General features: G+C 50.3%; 1 protein-coding gene across 1 annotated transcript in view; it reads right to left on the reverse strand.

The window, feature by feature from the left end:
• INPP5A (inositol polyphosphate-5-phosphatase A) overlaps positions 1 to 16384 on the reverse strand; it is a 221777-nt gene that overhangs the window by 142370 nt on the left and 63023 nt on the right. The gene's annotated exons all lie outside the window — the stretch shown is intronic.

A 16384-nucleotide genomic window follows, 5' to 3' on the forward strand; every position in this document is an offset into this window, starting at 1 on the left:
AACATACCACGGCAGAGAAAGGAAGACTATTTTTAAAGACTTAGAAGAGCATTAACTGCAGGTTTTACTGTATGCAAGTCAGCAACATGGAGGCCGGGGATGGGACAGGGACGTGGTTCGTGAGACTCGAAGCTGTAGCGCTCGGAAGAATCGGACATGCCCAGGGACTGCCCAGGCAGAGTGGGCCGCAGCCACCGACCCCGGCCAGGCTGTAGCCACCGGACCCCGGCCAGGCTGCAGCCACCGACCCCGGCCGGGCCACAGCCACCGGGCCGCAGTCACCGACCCTGGCCGGGCCGCAGTCACCGACCCCGGCCGGGCCGCAGCCACCGACCCCGGCCGGGCCGCAGCCACCGGACCCCAGTCGGGCCGCAGCCACCGGACCCCGGTCGGGCCACTGCCACCGGGCCGCAGCCACCGACCCCGGCTGGGCCGCAGCCACCGACCCCCAGCCACCGACCCCGGCCGGGCCGCAGCCACCGGACCCCGGCCGGGCCGCAGCCACCGGACCCCAGCCACCGACCCCGGCCGCGCCGCTGCCACCGACCCCGGCCGCTCCCATCAGCAAGGAACTGCCACCCTAACACAAGCACTAACCGCACACCTCCAAGATTTCTTCATAAAACGTTTCTGTCTGTCCCCACGAAGTCATTGGTGACACCATAAAAGAGCTGGTATTTGCCATTTGATGAAGTAACCTGTCCCTTAAAAGGGTAGCTCATGTGAAACTAGGCAGAGACCAAAATGGGAAAAGTACCTACAGGAAAAAGGCATTTATCAGGAAATCTCACACTTTCTTCATAACGTCACTAGACAACAAGCACAGGCAAGGAGGAAATTTCACTCTGTGGATGGGCTGTTCAAAGTAAGACTTTTTTTTCTTTGCGTAATTAATAGCTCACGCTCTTTAAAAAATTGCCTTCACGAAGTCCTATGCTTGGAAGAGTAATAAATGATAGTCATTCTCCTGGGGTATGCTCCAGAATACTAACTGAAAAGTAAATGCAGGACTATTTCTTCAAATTATGTATCAGAGCTAAAGGTCGTATTAAAGGAGCAGCTTTATGTAATGACATTAACTGAAAGCCAAGCAGCTCCTGGCTGCCTGACAGCGGCTCTGCAAAGTCAGGGTAAGGAGACTGCCTGGGACGGCACGCAGCCCGGCACAGCCCCGGGTACGCCTCTCTGGGCCGAGGTGGACGGCCGCCCGCTGTTAAATTCATCTCCTGAAGGATATCAGTGGAGAATCGCAGCCAACTAACAAACGATCCACACGTACGCAGAGCCATCCGTGGTTCTGTGACACCGTTTAGAAGGAGCAGTCCTTCGGTTTCACTGCAAAGCACTATTTCCCAGTTAAATCTCTGCAACTCAGTAACATTCTTCGTTTGCTGATCTCTGTCAACCAGAAACCAAAGCACTATCAAAAACAAACAAACCAACCAACCAAACAACAACAGAACAAACAAAAACACAAACAAAAAAACCCCACACAAACCAAAACGGCTTTGGATCCAGGTCTAAGAATGAGATTTTTAACTCTTAGATGAGAACACATGCTTTACGAGCTGGCTGAGCCCAGCCCCAGGATCCTGGCGCTCTCCTGGGTTCCTTGGCAAGTCTGGCAGAAGAGCTGCAGAGAACAAGTTTGTGGTTGAAACCTCTCCCCGGGGAGAAGGCTGAAGACTGAGGACAGGGCCAAGGCCCCCCCAAAAACATCCATCTCTCTGGACATGCTTTGAGGGAGACACACACCTCGGACGCTCTCCAGGCTCTTCCATCCATCCCCCTTGCTAAGGAACATCATCTTTCCCACTCGGCCCACAGACAGACGTACCATTTCACTGGCCTCTGAGTAATGTGTCACTATAAAATCAAAATGTCTTAACATCCACTGCAATCTCTGAATAAGTTTTACAGACACTTTTCAAGTGATATTTTGTTGGCTCATGGTCAAAGACAATAAAATTGAGTAGGCCTCTAGCGCACTAGAAATCATAAAAATCACTTGCCGAGTGACCTGGCCTCCAGATCCACAACCTGGTTCAGGGTTCGTTCAGACCCACGGTTCGGCTCTGTCAGGTAGGCTGTCAGCATTTGGGAGGTACTGAAGTGCAGTAGTGAAGTTCAAATCTTGGTACACCTACCCCAGCAAAGGGACTGGATTGACGGCAGACCGGAATGATGCCAAGTCCCAAGACAGCTCACAGCCCCTGCACCCCAAGCACGCCGCGGTTCCCCCCGCCACCTCCGTGTGCTGCTGGTTAAATGACGGGAACTCCCATGTGCAGACTGCTCGCTGAAGCCGAACCTCTGGGTGCCAGGCGGGCCCTGTGCTGGGCACATTGCGGGGCAGCACCTGCTCCTCTGCTGCTCCGGCTGCCCGGCCCTGCTGGGAAATGACCGAGGGTCCGGGGACCAGACGAGCTGCACTGTGCCCACGGACACAGATCCTCCTCAGGTCTGCTCCTGCTTCCTAGAGACGCCTAAGGCAACCAAGAGCAATGCCTCTGTGCTTATTGGCACAAACCAGTTTATTTAAGTTTGTATTTTCAAAGTATTCTAATTCTTGTAGCTCAGAATTTTCTCGCTCTTACAAGCCCGCTGAAGTTACTAATTTTTTTTGTCCCTCAAAAAACCATTTCCATATACAGAAGAACATCCCTTGTCTACATGGAGAAATTACAATTCAAGATGAATCTGCAGCAAAGCAGCTGTTCTGCAGTCAATCCTTCCAGGGAAAGCAGCTGCCTCCACATTATTTTTTCGTCCCTTCCTTGCCCACAGACTTTTGCAGCATCTGACACACACAGGTGGTGTCTCCCACTGTTGTCAGAGGTAAGCAGAGGTACCACCACCAAGTGGTTCTCGGTCCTCTGTCCAGAGCGTGAATCTAGGGACAAGTATTACGTACCTTGGGTAAATGCCTAAAGTGAGTGCAACAGATCGAGACCTAATTAAGCGGTTCATGTAAGAGTGCAAAGATTTACACTCTCTGTTCTCATGGAAGCAAGTGCAGGGCACCTTGTATACCGTAAATTCACCCTCACTTACTGATAAGCAATGTTAATTCCAGTTTTAAAACCATTAGCACTTCAGCAATACTTCAGTTTTGGGGTAGCCAACTGGAAAAACAGTAAAGCAACATTTGAAATAGAGGTACGTAACTTCCCCCACACCCCTCAATCTTGGCTGTTATTTCTATACAATATTAAGTTTCTTCTGCTGCTTTTGGAGGAAACAGTTTTTAAATTCTAAAAGTATAATTTCAATATAAGAGATACCCTGTTAGGTATCCAGAATACCATAATACCTTTCAAATGTTACTCAGTGCTTATTTTCATCATGCCTTAAACCCTCCCTGCCATGCACATGAAATTCCATCAGTGTATTATCTGTTTTCATGCACCATATTAAGTAGGGGATTAGATTGCAGCTTTCTCTGAGAAGCAGTGTGTCAAAAGACGACATCCGTATAATCGGATAGTGTTGTATCCGTGCACGCGTACCTCGGCGGGGGATTTGGGTGTGCTGGTCGCATCCACGCAGGGTGCTGGAGGAACCGCCGCGCAGGATGCTCTGGGTGAGACGTGATCTGCAGCAGGAGCCAGGGCTCCGGCAGCGGCTGCTTCCCAGCAACTGCTTCCAAAAATCTTACCTGGTCACTGCGCATCGAGCAGACAGGGAGCTTTAAAATTATCTAATATTACAGGAACTGTTATTTAAAGGACAATTTGCATAAGAGAGGATTGTAAGTAACGGTGATATTTAAATGTGGGATTTATAACTGCAGCTGCTTTCACAACAAAATGAGTCAACGCAGAAATACTCTCTTTTTTGGAGACCTTTTCAGGAATGCAAGACAGTTTAGGTCGCAGACTTTTGAGCCTGAGATTAATAGGCTAATATTAGAACTAGCTGAGATAGGCACAAATTCTTGCAAAAATAATTGCAGTGGTTTTTTTGTTTGGTTGGTTTTTTTACATTTAAGTCATAATTTACTTTGTCTCCTTCCACCCTCGAGGTCCATGCGCTTCCTGATCACTAGTACTAGTTTCTGACATTCTCATACGTTACCCATCTGCTCACACTTCCTTGGCATTATACGACTTCTTGCTCTGTGGTCTAACCCCTCTAATTGCCCCAAGCTAAGTGGTCCAACCACCAGCTACGAACCTGTACCATGAAGACCCCCAGCTCCTGGCCCGCACGGTCCGGCAGCAGCCAGCCCTGCCCGGACACCGCGGCCGCGGCTCAGCGGGACACCCCACGCAACCTGCACGCTCGGGCCCTTCTTCCAAACACACCATGGTTACAAGTGTGCTTTGATAAATGCAAAATAAATGGCACAAAGAAGATACTATCTTTGGGTTTGTGGAGGTTTGGGGTTTTTTTTAGGGTTCTATTTTTATTTGCTGGTTTGTGTTCATTTTTTTTTTAGTCACCTCTTTGTGCACAACTTCCATTGACTGATGAAGCACTTCACAGGATGCCCTTTACTATTCATTGTACAATTTTTTTCTGTGCTTCTTATGAAGCAGATATAAGAGAGAGACCTTCTAGGTTTAAGGAAAGAGAAACGATGGATGTCTCATAACCCTGGTACAGTCATGACTCCTAGCAAAGAAAAACCCACATCCTTGTGAGCAGACAGGGAGCCTTTTCAAAGTGGTAGGGTAAATGCTTCTCATTTTCATCATAAAGATGAAAAATGCACAACCTGCAGAGTCAAATGGGAAGAATACAGAAGACTACCTGGTGCTCGTGCATTCTAAATACCACCTGCAACTTCACTCTGACCAACCACCCCGACGCTCGGTCGCAGCCTCAGCACCCGCCCTGGCGGCCTGTGTGGAGCTACAGAACTGTCTGCAAAGGACGGGCGGGTAATCCGGAGTAACGCGCTCAGGTTAGAATGAGTGTTCAGGGTTATTTTAGTTCATTCATTAATCAGATTTTATATGTTTTTTTCCCCAACGAAATCTTCCGTTTATCTGGAAAAGGCGAGATAAAGAGAAACCAACCCGTAACTCCTTTACCCTTTGATACTGCACAGCCAGAGGAAGGGAACCGATAACATTATATCCCTTCCCAACCCGGACTTCCACCACCCACCTCTGGAGACCTGCGATTTATCCCAGTTATTATTCGAAAAACAAAACCCTGAGATCTAAATAACTTTTGCTACACATTTATTGATGTTAATAAATGGCCATAAAGTTAGCAAACTGTGTTCAGGGTAAAGGATAGAATTGAGGCAACAAAGATGTTTCTGATACAGTGAGCCACTTAAAAACCAGCAATATTTGAAATTGTTTGGACAGAAGCAGCAGACTCTTAGCCAGACTTCATGAGCAAAAATCAGTAAATTTGTCAAAATGACTAAACCCCACATTTCCATCTTTTTCTCTTTTGTTTTATATGCTTTGCATGTCAGAGAAATTATCAGGAAAATACTCCTTGTGTGACATTTCATTGCTTAATGCTTTACTGGTGCAGTAAAACAAGACAACTGCTGAAATTATAGGAAAATAAATTTGTAATTTCTTCCTCATTTAGCCATTTTTGAAAGTCGTGTATAGGAAAGTCATTAATGTTATGTCCTCCTATCGATGTTCCAAGCCTTTCAAGGGATAACTAATGTTTTTTCTATACTCCTCCATGTGGCCAGTAAAATTAGACACATTATTTCTGTGCTGTTAGAGAACACTGATCAATAGACACTTGGAAAGCCCTCTAAAACTAAGTGGAAACACTTCCTCAGTGTCAAAGGCTTCTGGTTTGGGTTTGCACATTGCAAACACTGTTCAATTTAGGAGAGCGGTGAGCGCGGCTGTGGCACCACCAGCTCGGACGCGCGTTTCTCTGGCAAAGCACCGTGGGACGCTCGGCGTCACCGACCTCAGCACGGGGCTCACGGGAGGGACAGAGCCCGGCAGCGCGGGGCTCTGGGACCGGCTGCTCTCAGGGGAACCCCCGCTGCCGAAACCCGCCAGAGCCGCTCGCCGAGCCAGCAGCTTCACCCGGCGCCGTCACCGCAACGGTGCAGCTCTTCGTTCCCGTTTCCCTTGGCAACTGGGCTTCTTGCTGCCTTTTCACAGCAACAGAAATATCTTCAGATTATCATTAGGTAGCGTAATACACACATTTGTTTTCAATTGTGAAAAATAAGGTGCATTTCCAAGCCCTTTTGAAATGTACAGCTGGTCAGCTCTGCAGCGGAACCTGACTGCCGCGTGGTATTCACAGCGGGAGCGAGCAGACTCGTATTGCTTTCTTTTCAGATATGAATACTGCATTATAACGTTATTTCAAACACTAATAAACCCATTAGTTTATATCAGTAAATAGCATACGTCTTATTTTTCTACAGTCATGCTGCTCTTATTTAAGAATTAATTCAGTGCCTCAGACAAACACATTAGCAAGTTCCTTAAACCGTGTTTCATAATTTGTTAAGCAATTATTTTCACATTTTCCAATCTCACGTCTTTTCTTGAAAGCCAGAGCTGTTCCAAATCAAACATGTTGGTCGCACAAACAAAATTCCTCACACGCATTACTTGAAAAGAGCTGTTAATAAAATCACGGCTATACTAGAGCAGTGTATAAATGGTTCTGCCCTTAGCCCTACCGCATATGAATGCACACAAGATATCTGACTGCCCTACACTTTAATAACTTTTTTTTTTTTCTGTAGAAAGACAAAACCTGGCAACTATGCCCCCAGATTTCCAAAGGGGACCCACGTGGGGCTTTGCAAATTTCAAAACAAAGCATTTGCTGTATTATGTGTGTCATATCTTAAATTATTTCAGTGGATTATACTGCTTCTCATTACTGTTCTTCCTGTTCTAACAAACACCCAACACGTCCCTGAGCACTTGGCGCGCTTTTGGGCACAGCAGCCCCGCAGCCTCGCTGTCCCCATGGCCGCGGCACAGCCCGTCAGTGTCCCCACTGTCACAGCACAGCCTGTCAGTGTCCCCACTGTCCCCATGGCCGCAGCACAGCCCGTCAGTGTCCCCACTGTCACAGCACAGCCTGTCAGTGTCCCCATGGCCGCGGCACAGCCCGTCACTGTTCCCACTGTCCCCATGGCTGCGGCACAGCCTGTCACTGTCCCCACGGCCGCAGCACAGCCCGTCAGTGTCCCCATGGCCACAGCACAGCCTGTCAGTGTCCCCATGGCCGCGGCACAGCCCGTCACTGTCCCCACTGTCCCCATGGCTGCGGCACAGCCTGTCACTGTCCCCACGGCCGCAGCACAGCCCGTCAGTGTCCCCACTGTCCCCGTGGCCACAGCACAGCCCGTCAGTGTCCCCACTGTCCCCGTGGCCACAGCACAGCCCGTCACTGTCCCCACGGCCACAGCACAGCCTGTCAGTGTCCCCACTGTCCCCGTGGCCACAGCACAGCCCGTCAGTGTCCCCACTGTCCTCGTGGCCACGGCACAGCCCGTCAGTGTCCCCACTGTCCCTGTGGCCACAGCACAGCCCGTCAGTGTCCCCACTGTGCAGCCAGTGCGGGGCCAGGAGCTGCCCGCGGGCACAGCCCCACAGCGCCTGGGGACAAGCAACATGTCCGCGGTCCTAGCACAAGGCTGGAAGGATTCCTGGGTTTTAAAGGGAAAGCTTAGGTCCGAGTAAATATACTTTATAGCATTTAAATGTTCATCAGCATATGCTCAGCAGACGTGCAGAACGCATCATGTACCACAACACCGACAGCTGCCGGCCAGCCAGGAACGTGAACAGCTACTTGCTCTGCAGAGCCTGTGTGTGCCCAGCTCCTCTGCCAACAAGGTTTTCTTCCTTTCACCCCAAACAGATTTGCTGTGCTCTTGGACTTCAAAGAAACTTTACTAAAATAGAACTAGAAGAAAGGCCTGGAAAATGGGACTCTTTTGCCATTCACAACATGTTAAAAAACTCCATTTGCCATGTTTTCCCTCAAAATTGTTCGCTATTTGTATGCAACGTATTTATGTACTGAACTGAGTTGTATTCACTCTTCATGACAGGATTAAGAATAAATTCTAAGTATTATGTACTATAAAAAAAAGGGAAAAATGCTAAATAAAACTTGAACTGTCATGCAAAAAGCAGGTGGCAAACACTGTGCTGCAAAGGACCCTGAGTGAAAGCCCAAGGAATATCTCTGCAGGATCACTAAACTGTCAAAAGCAGGCTTCTCAGATAGGTAGAATACGATTGAGAAGATTTACTGTTTCGATGTATGCATTGAGCCAACCGATAATTCTTTCCGTGAACCTCCACACAAATTACTTTAAGAACGCACAACAACTAAATATGCAACAAGGTAAAAGCAAAGAGCAGTGCAACACGCTCCTGCTGTGAGACCAGAGCAGTTCCCCACTGCCGTGAGAACAGAGCAGTTCCCCACTGCCCCAGGACGGGACAGGGCAGCCAGGGAGCAGGGCCGGGCTCTGGCGAGCAGGACAGGGCCCGGGTGGGAGCATCAGGACGGGGCCCCAGGGAGCAGGACAGGGCCCGGGGGGGAGCAGCAGGACGGGGCGCCGGGGGGGAGCAGCAGGACGGGGCCCGGGGGGGAGCAGCAGGACGGGGCGCCGGGGGGGAGCAGCAGGACGGGGCGCCGGGGAGCAGGACAGGGCCCGGGGGGGAGCAGCAGGACGGGGCGCCGGGGGGGAGCAGCAGGACGGGGCGCCGGGGGGGAGCAGCAGGACGGGGCCCGGGGGGGAGCAGCAGGACGGGGCGCCGGGGGGGAGCAGCAGGACGGGGCCCGGGGGGGAGCAGCAGGACGGGGCGCCGGGGGGGAGCAGCAGGACGGGGCGCCGGGGAGCAGGACAGGGCCTGGGGGGGAGCAGCAGGACGGGGCCCCGGGGAGCAGGACAGGGCCCGGGGGGGAGCAGCAGGACAGGGCCTGGGGGGGAGCAGCAGGACAGGGCCTGGGGGGGAGCAGCAGGACAGGGCCCGGGGGGGAGCAGCAGGACAGGGCCCCAGGGAGCAGGACAGGGCCTGGGGAGGAGCAGCAGGACGGGGCCCCAGGGAGCAGGGCCTGCCTGCGGGCACAGGCCGCCCTGGCGCCCACGGCTGCTCCTGCTCCGGGCCCTCCCGCCGCGGCAGTGCTGCCAGAGCCCAGGCCGGGCAGCGGCACCCGCGGCCGGGCCCGTCCGTTTGAAATGGCTCAGCCCCCGGGACACCGCGACCCGAGGCGCCGAGGCCAGCGGGTGCAGGGCTGGGTGCTGCACGGTGCGGGCGAGTCGCGCCTCAAGATACCTGCCCAAGGAACCAGCAACCACGGCTCCTCCTGCCTTATAACAACAGCAATCTGAAAAGTCTTTTGTATTTTTTAAAAGCTTACAAACAGTTGATTTCCCCTTGTGTTCAGATACAGTAGTCTGTAACTTAATTTCAAATATTTCAGCTGATTTTTGGATGTATGAGTTTCTAACAAAACAGGTTATAATTATTCTTTACGAATAATGTCACACTTTTTCTAAACAAGGTATTCTGTTGCATGACTACAGTATGAACTTCTGAATATAAAATCCACAGTCCATAAAAATACAATTCCCTATAAATTGTAAATCCACAGCTAATACAACCAGTATAATGATTCTAAGTGTAAAGCAGCTGCTATATCACCAGTTCCTCAGCACATTTGTAAACAACAGAAATTGACCCAAGACTGCATTAATGGGTTACTAATCTGTGAAATTTCTCACTGTTTAGTAATTATTCTGATTATACAGAAGTGTCAGAAAACAGGAGGAAGATAAGCCATGAAATTCCTCACAGTATGATGAAGCCTACAGATACCTTATAGATTTGTTTCAAAAATGCACAGGAAAAAAAAAAAAAGACAAGTCAAACCTAGAGGAAGGTACCACTGTGGCAACACCTTTCAGATCCCATTTCCCATCCAGAAGAGATTGGAAGCGATTACCTGGCAGCCGACTGAGTTCCCTAAGAAATCAAGTGGGAGATTTCATTTCAGGTGGCTGTAAATACACGTCCGTGTCGCGGAATGACAATACTTATACAATCATTTTTTCATTATTTTGTCAGCAGCAGTAGGATTAACTTCTACATCCACCAGTTCACTTTGTGAACTCATTTTTTTTTTTTCAATTAGAAGAAGATAAAAGCTAATGAAGAGGTCAGACTTTGTGATGCAGGTTTAAAAGACCCCCTGGCCGCGTATTTCATCAAGAGCCCTGAGGAAGCAGGAGGCTCGATGGGGAGACTGTCCGAGGAGCAGCAGGAGAGGAAGGAGCAGCTGGGAAGGGGCAGGAGCCACCACGGCGGGTGCTCAGGTGCGGTGACAAAGCCACTCTCTGCAGGACACTGCCACCGCCAGGCTCTGGCCAGCTCCGCAGCGCTCTGCTTCCCAAACACAGCTCAGATCCTTTTTCCTTTGCCTTTTTCTACCACATTCAACTCGCCAGAAGGCGCTTCTGCCACGGCTACAGATCTGCTGCTGGCATTTTACAGCTCCTATAGGGACGACTAACATATTTGTCAAATGGTTTTGTTCCTTTTATTCTCACCTAGGAAGTGGAATTAGCAGAAAAGTGAAAATCAAATAAGTATCAGAATGAGTGGCAAACACCAACGCCAAGCAGCTTGTCCCACACCCCCCCAGCTACAGCCCCTCCGCACACACGGCTCCTGCACCGCACACCCCTCTGGCTACAGCCCCTCTGCACACACGGCTCCTGCACCGCACACCCCTCTGGCTACAGCCCCTCTGCACACACGGCTCCTGCACCGCACACCCCCAGCTACAGCCCCTCTGCGCACACGGCTCCTGCACCGCACACCCCTCTGGCTACAGCCCCTCTGCACACACGGCTCCTGCACCGCACACCCCCAGCTACAGCCCCTCTGCACACACGGCTCCTGCACCGCACACCCCCAGCTACAGCCCCTCTGCGCACACGGCTCCTGCACCGCACACCCCCCTGGCTACAGCCCCTCTGCACACACGGCTCCTGCACCCTCGCCTTGCACAGCGGGACCAGCACATGTACCACAGCACTAGGTGCACCTGTGCTTTGGGGGGCCTGGAACAAGCACAGGGCTCCTGAAGCAGCAGGCAGGATGGGACCTCCGAGCTGAACCCAGGAAGGAGCATCCGGGTCCTGGACCCCTCACACCAGCACCACCGTGACGGCCACGGTGCCAACTGGGGGAACAAGGAGCTGCCAGGCTGTGATCGCACCAACACGCAGATGTGCATTCAGGACCAGGGAGACGTCCTTTTATTGTGAGGCTATGGCTTAAGACCAGAAATCAGTCCTACTTCTCTAGTTCGGTGTATTTTTCAAAGTTATCATTATAAAAAACAAACTCAAGTACGAAATAATATTCCACGGAGAGGAGGGGAAAAAGGAGAAAGTGGAAACAGACCCATGCAACTAGCGGAGACCACAGTAAGAGACAAGCCTGGCTTTAGAAAGCACACTGCGCACCTCCCGCTCGGCAGAGGGCCGCAGCGACGCACAGCCGCACGTTTGAGATGTAATAACCAACGTCCCGGCGGCACCAGAACTGCTTCCCGGCGCCCACCCGAGCTCGGCAGCTGTGCCTGCCCGGGGTGGGTGCTGTGGGCTCCGTGCACCCACGCAGGGGGTGCAGCCCCCAAACCCAGCGCACAGCCGGTGCTTCAGCTCCATCTCCTGGGGAAACCGGCCTCTCTGCAGCAGCCGCACAGCCCGTAACACTGTTAATGGAGAAATGTGCCCAGAACTCATCAGGCATGTGAATTCCCCCAATATTCAATTCAATTATGTCTCTCTTCCTAAATCATCTTTTTTATTTAACAAAACTCTAAACTGCCACAGCTAATAAGCTCAGAAGAATCAGTGTACACCATTCATTTCTGGGAACAGGACAATATTTTCTAAGAGCCATTAATAACTATGACAGGATTTATGTACAAGATAAATTCAATTCAATTTCCTTTTTCAATTAATGGCCAATTATTCGAACTCAGCTCAACCAAAAATATTACTCAAATATCATTAATCTAACAAAAATTAACTTTACTATTCTCTCAGTAATGAGCAGATATAATTTTAAGGTAAAATTACACACTTGAATAAAACGTTCATCTGTATTTTTAGGAGCACTGCTCACCACCGGAGCCCTCCCAGTCATGCTAACTCAGGTTATTATTATTATTAAGGATATGACTTGAGCAAAGGTCCCTACTAGATCCTACTGCAGGCCACACAATGCTTTATCTTGCTTAGTTTAAGAGTCATTGTACACCTAAAAAAACACTGGTACAAAGTGCATGGAGTCAAGTAAAAACAATCGGGGCGGGGGGGAAGAGTATAACCATTTTCTACATGTTATGGCGATGCATGTACTCATCTAGCTAGTCTAAAAGAAAATATCTGTTACCACGGAATTTGAGTATTTTGCCTTTTTTTTTTTTTTTAATGTTTGTCCTCACTTGACTGCTCCCTCCCGAACAGGGCACCCCGGGACAGCGACGTCGTGGCCCCGCAGGGACAGTGACGCCACGTGCCCGCAGGGACAGCAGCTGGGTGGGACAGGGACACCCCTGCGCCCAAGGAGCACACGGGTCCCTGCACAGCACCAAGCGCTTGTGGTGCTGCGGCAGCACCGAGGGTCTGCAGGACCCGTGTCCTTGTCCTCTGCAGCACCGTGACCTTGTCACCTGCAGTTCAGCAAGTGTCCCTATCCAGCCACAGACTTGGCAGGGCGGGGGAATCAAACTGGCCAGAAAAAGGGACTGTTACCTGATGTGATCTCCATTAATCATCTACCTCTGGCCGCTTCCACGTGGTTATTTGAGGGGAGTTTCATTTCAATAATTCTCTCACAAAACCGGAATTGGGAAGAAGGCAGCCGCAGAGCACAGCATCCCCTCTCCTGTCAATTTATTTGTATTAGCAGTGCAAAATAACATTTGTAGTTTATGGCAGGTGCCAGTGTTGTTTAAACACAACTTGCTAATATCGGAAGTGCTAGTTTCTAAAAGTTTTGTTTTTAAATTTGAAACAAAATCTGCTATGGAATGAACTCACAACAGCACAATACATCCTCACTAGGAGGAGCAAGCTGAAATTTCAGCGCATCAGATGCAGAGCCAACAGCATCCTTCTCACTGCAGGGTCAGCCACCGGGCTGGGCAAGCAGAGGCAACTGAGGATTCTGCTTCGTTTTTAAAAATAAATCTATACTGAGAAGTAAAGCAGCCACCCTACTGTGCAGACGCCTCCACAAATCAGCAAAGCTCTTTAACAACCACACGACTCCTGAGGAGCTCCGGAAAACGAGGCACAAGCTGGTGAGAGGCTGGTTCGGGGCTCTGGTTTGCCAGAGTCCTCAGGGCTTACTGCAATGAAGATTCTCGCTGAGCCTGCTGAAACCACATGTTCAACACAGCGAGGATGCTTTACACAGTGCAGGGGTTTCTTCTGCCTTCTTTTAACAATGAAGGAAAAACGAAAAAGGAAGAAAATAAAGCATTTGCTAAGCAATATCAAACCTTAATGGAATATTCCAGGAATCAATAAAGACGTGGTACCAAACAAAATTAGCTTTAACTACAGTAAAAAATGTCACTGATTATACTGACATGTTTTCATACAAAAATAGTTACAGATTTCATGAAAACAACTTATTTCTGGCTGCTATTCGGCTTCACTATGAATGTTCTTATCACATTATAAAAGCACCTTCTTCACAAATTAACTTAGGCTATCCACAGCTAAAAGTTCATAAAACCCAACTACTTTCGAGTAACTCTTCATATAGAAAAGCATCAAGATTTATAATGAAACATACCAAGTACTGTAAAATTAACAGAGAATCTAAGTGCTGAGATGTTGGGAGAAATTAATACAACTGCAAAGACCTGCCTTATTAAGAGTGAAGTCCATTGGGTACGCTCACAAATAAATAAAACAATTGTACGGAATTTCTCAGACTTTTATCTATTTCAGTCATCCTATATCTGTCCTCTCTTTTCACTAATTATACATCCTCTAATAGAAACTAAGATCTACCTTCTCAATTATGTTTTATAAGACAAAAAAAGAATCGCAGATTTAAACAGAGATGTACGGGAGGCTGATTTTAAAAAGCGTTGCCAGCCTCTGTGGCTGTGTGAGCGCTTCTGGCCAGCACAGGACAGTGTCCCCGCACCGGTTCGTGTCCGGCCGTGACGGGGCAGCACCCGGCTGCCCGTCCAGCGGCTCTGGGGCTGCTGGGAAGCCATCGCTACACAAACCCACCCACCGCAGCTGGGAGCTCTTCACCCAGCACTGCCGTCCCCCCAGAGCCGATCAGCATCAGCGCTAATGCAGCAGCTTTGTGCCAAGAGATTAATCCCCAGATGCTGCTTACACTGTATAGAGCTGCGCTATGGATCGGCCCATGCCACGGTGTGCGCTGCCCCGCGCAGCCCCTGCTGCAGAGCCTTGTAAAGCTGGACCTTGACTAAGGCCTGAGGCCCAGTCGCTGCCAAACCCCGCCGTTCCCTGAGCCCTCCCCACCCCAGACCAGCAGCCTGCGCCCAGAGGGTCGGCAGCACCCAGACCTGTGCCCTCGCTGCTCGCCCGGGGGCTGCTTCGGATTCCTGAGTGTCCTTTACGTTTTGAGTGGAACAAATTCCCACCCAGCTTCATCCCCCAGCTACAGCAGAACCAAACCCGCCAACCCAACTGCAGCCTTCTCCCAGCCACCGCACCTTCCCCTCCCTCCCCACAGCCCCCAAACCTAAACCCAGGCTGGTTTATACCACAGCTGTGTACGCGACCGTCAATGACAAATGCCTGCTGTTAAACTTCGTGTTTGGGATGATGCAAAATGAACCATTTTGATCCTTAATGCACGGTGAACTATGAGAGTTTTTAAAATCAAATCACTCCACGAGGGACACCTTGTTATCACGCTGTTCTTCTCTTTCACAACAGTCACGTAAAGCGCAGCGTGGGCTGCCTCGGGCAGGAGAGGCTGCGCGCTGAGGAGCAGGCTACCGAACACACCTCCTCAGACCCGCCAGCGCTACCGCAGCCAAGCTGAGCAACCGCGGGCAGCTAAATGTGATTTGTAACAGCTTTGCAGGAGCCAAGCCAAGGAGAGCCTCACAAAGAAGTGATGCCAAAACTGCTAGAAAAGAGGATATGAAAACAGCGAGGGTAAAGGTTAGCCAAACTGCAACTACTCGGGCTTCTCCATTTCTAAAGAAAATAGTATTAGACCACAATATATGTGATAAATGTTTATATTTCAAAGACAGAGAGGTCATAATACAATAACTACAAGGCCACCATCTGCTGCCAATTCCATGCCTTAGAAGGGATGGAAAAAAGCCCACAGAAGTTAAAGAACTTTGCGATCAAACAGAACTAACGAGGAAACAGGGAGATGCGTAACATCATGTGAGCCAAACCACACTGGAGATAAGGCTGAAACTTTACCCTAAATGGCCAGGGCGGTGAAACCCCCGCTCGGTCACCCCGTGCGTCAGTTCTGTGCACAGACCCAGAGGAGCTGAGGAACTGCCAGCTCACATCACATGTGTAAAGAGTCATGTACACGAATCTTTGGTTCATGACAGCAGTCTCACGAGCTACGAACAAGGACTGTCAGCATTAAGTGCCAAAGAGCAGACGATCAGCAGCCAAAAGGTTAGAGGCTCAGTATGAGGGTGCAGCCTCCCTTCTTTCTAGGTTTTCTGGCTTTAGTTCCAAGGCACTACTGCTAAAAGTCTAACAAGAAAGGTATAAAATATTCCTCTAGCACACGGCATTTTCTCCCAGCTACAGTAATATAAAGCACAACTAAATCATCACTTACATTTTTCTTTTTCTTTCCCCCACACTAAGTGGTTGAGTTCTAAAAGGCTCTTACAATTTGGAAAGAACGAGAGAGAAAAAAGCTAGAAACATCATTCTGAGAGTCACCTCCACCTTTTCGTTACGCTTGTACAGATCCTGGCACAGAACCGGCCGGCAGAACGGCCCTGCCGCCTCCAGGCTCTGCGCAGACACGAGCGCCGCGTCTCACGCTCTGCCCATCGCTCCCCGCGCTGCCGCGGGAGCTCGGCGCTGTTTGTCCAGCCTGACCTCGAAATCCTGGCTGGAGCACCACACAGCACCACCGCGCTGTCCCGTACTTCCCAATCACCGCGTTATTTGTGGATTCTCTCAGCAGAGCTCCGCACCGGCTGCCAGGCCGCCAAGGCGGACGGGGCCGCACGGGGAGGCCCGGGGGCTCCCCGGGGAACGCGCTCCCTCCTGCGCCCGAGGTGGACGGCGCCATTTCCCGGCCATTCCACCCCAAACTGCCCTCATGGCGGGCAAAGTCAAACACCTTCACGAACTGCTTTGTACCTCTGCAGTCACTAGGTCAACAGA

This window comes from Caloenas nicobarica, chromosome 7 (assembly GCF_036013445.1).
Source record: "Caloenas nicobarica isolate bCalNic1 chromosome 7, bCalNic1.hap1, whole genome shotgun sequence".
NCBI classification, from domain to species: domain Eukaryota; kingdom Metazoa; phylum Chordata; class Aves; order Columbiformes; family Columbidae; genus Caloenas; species Caloenas nicobarica.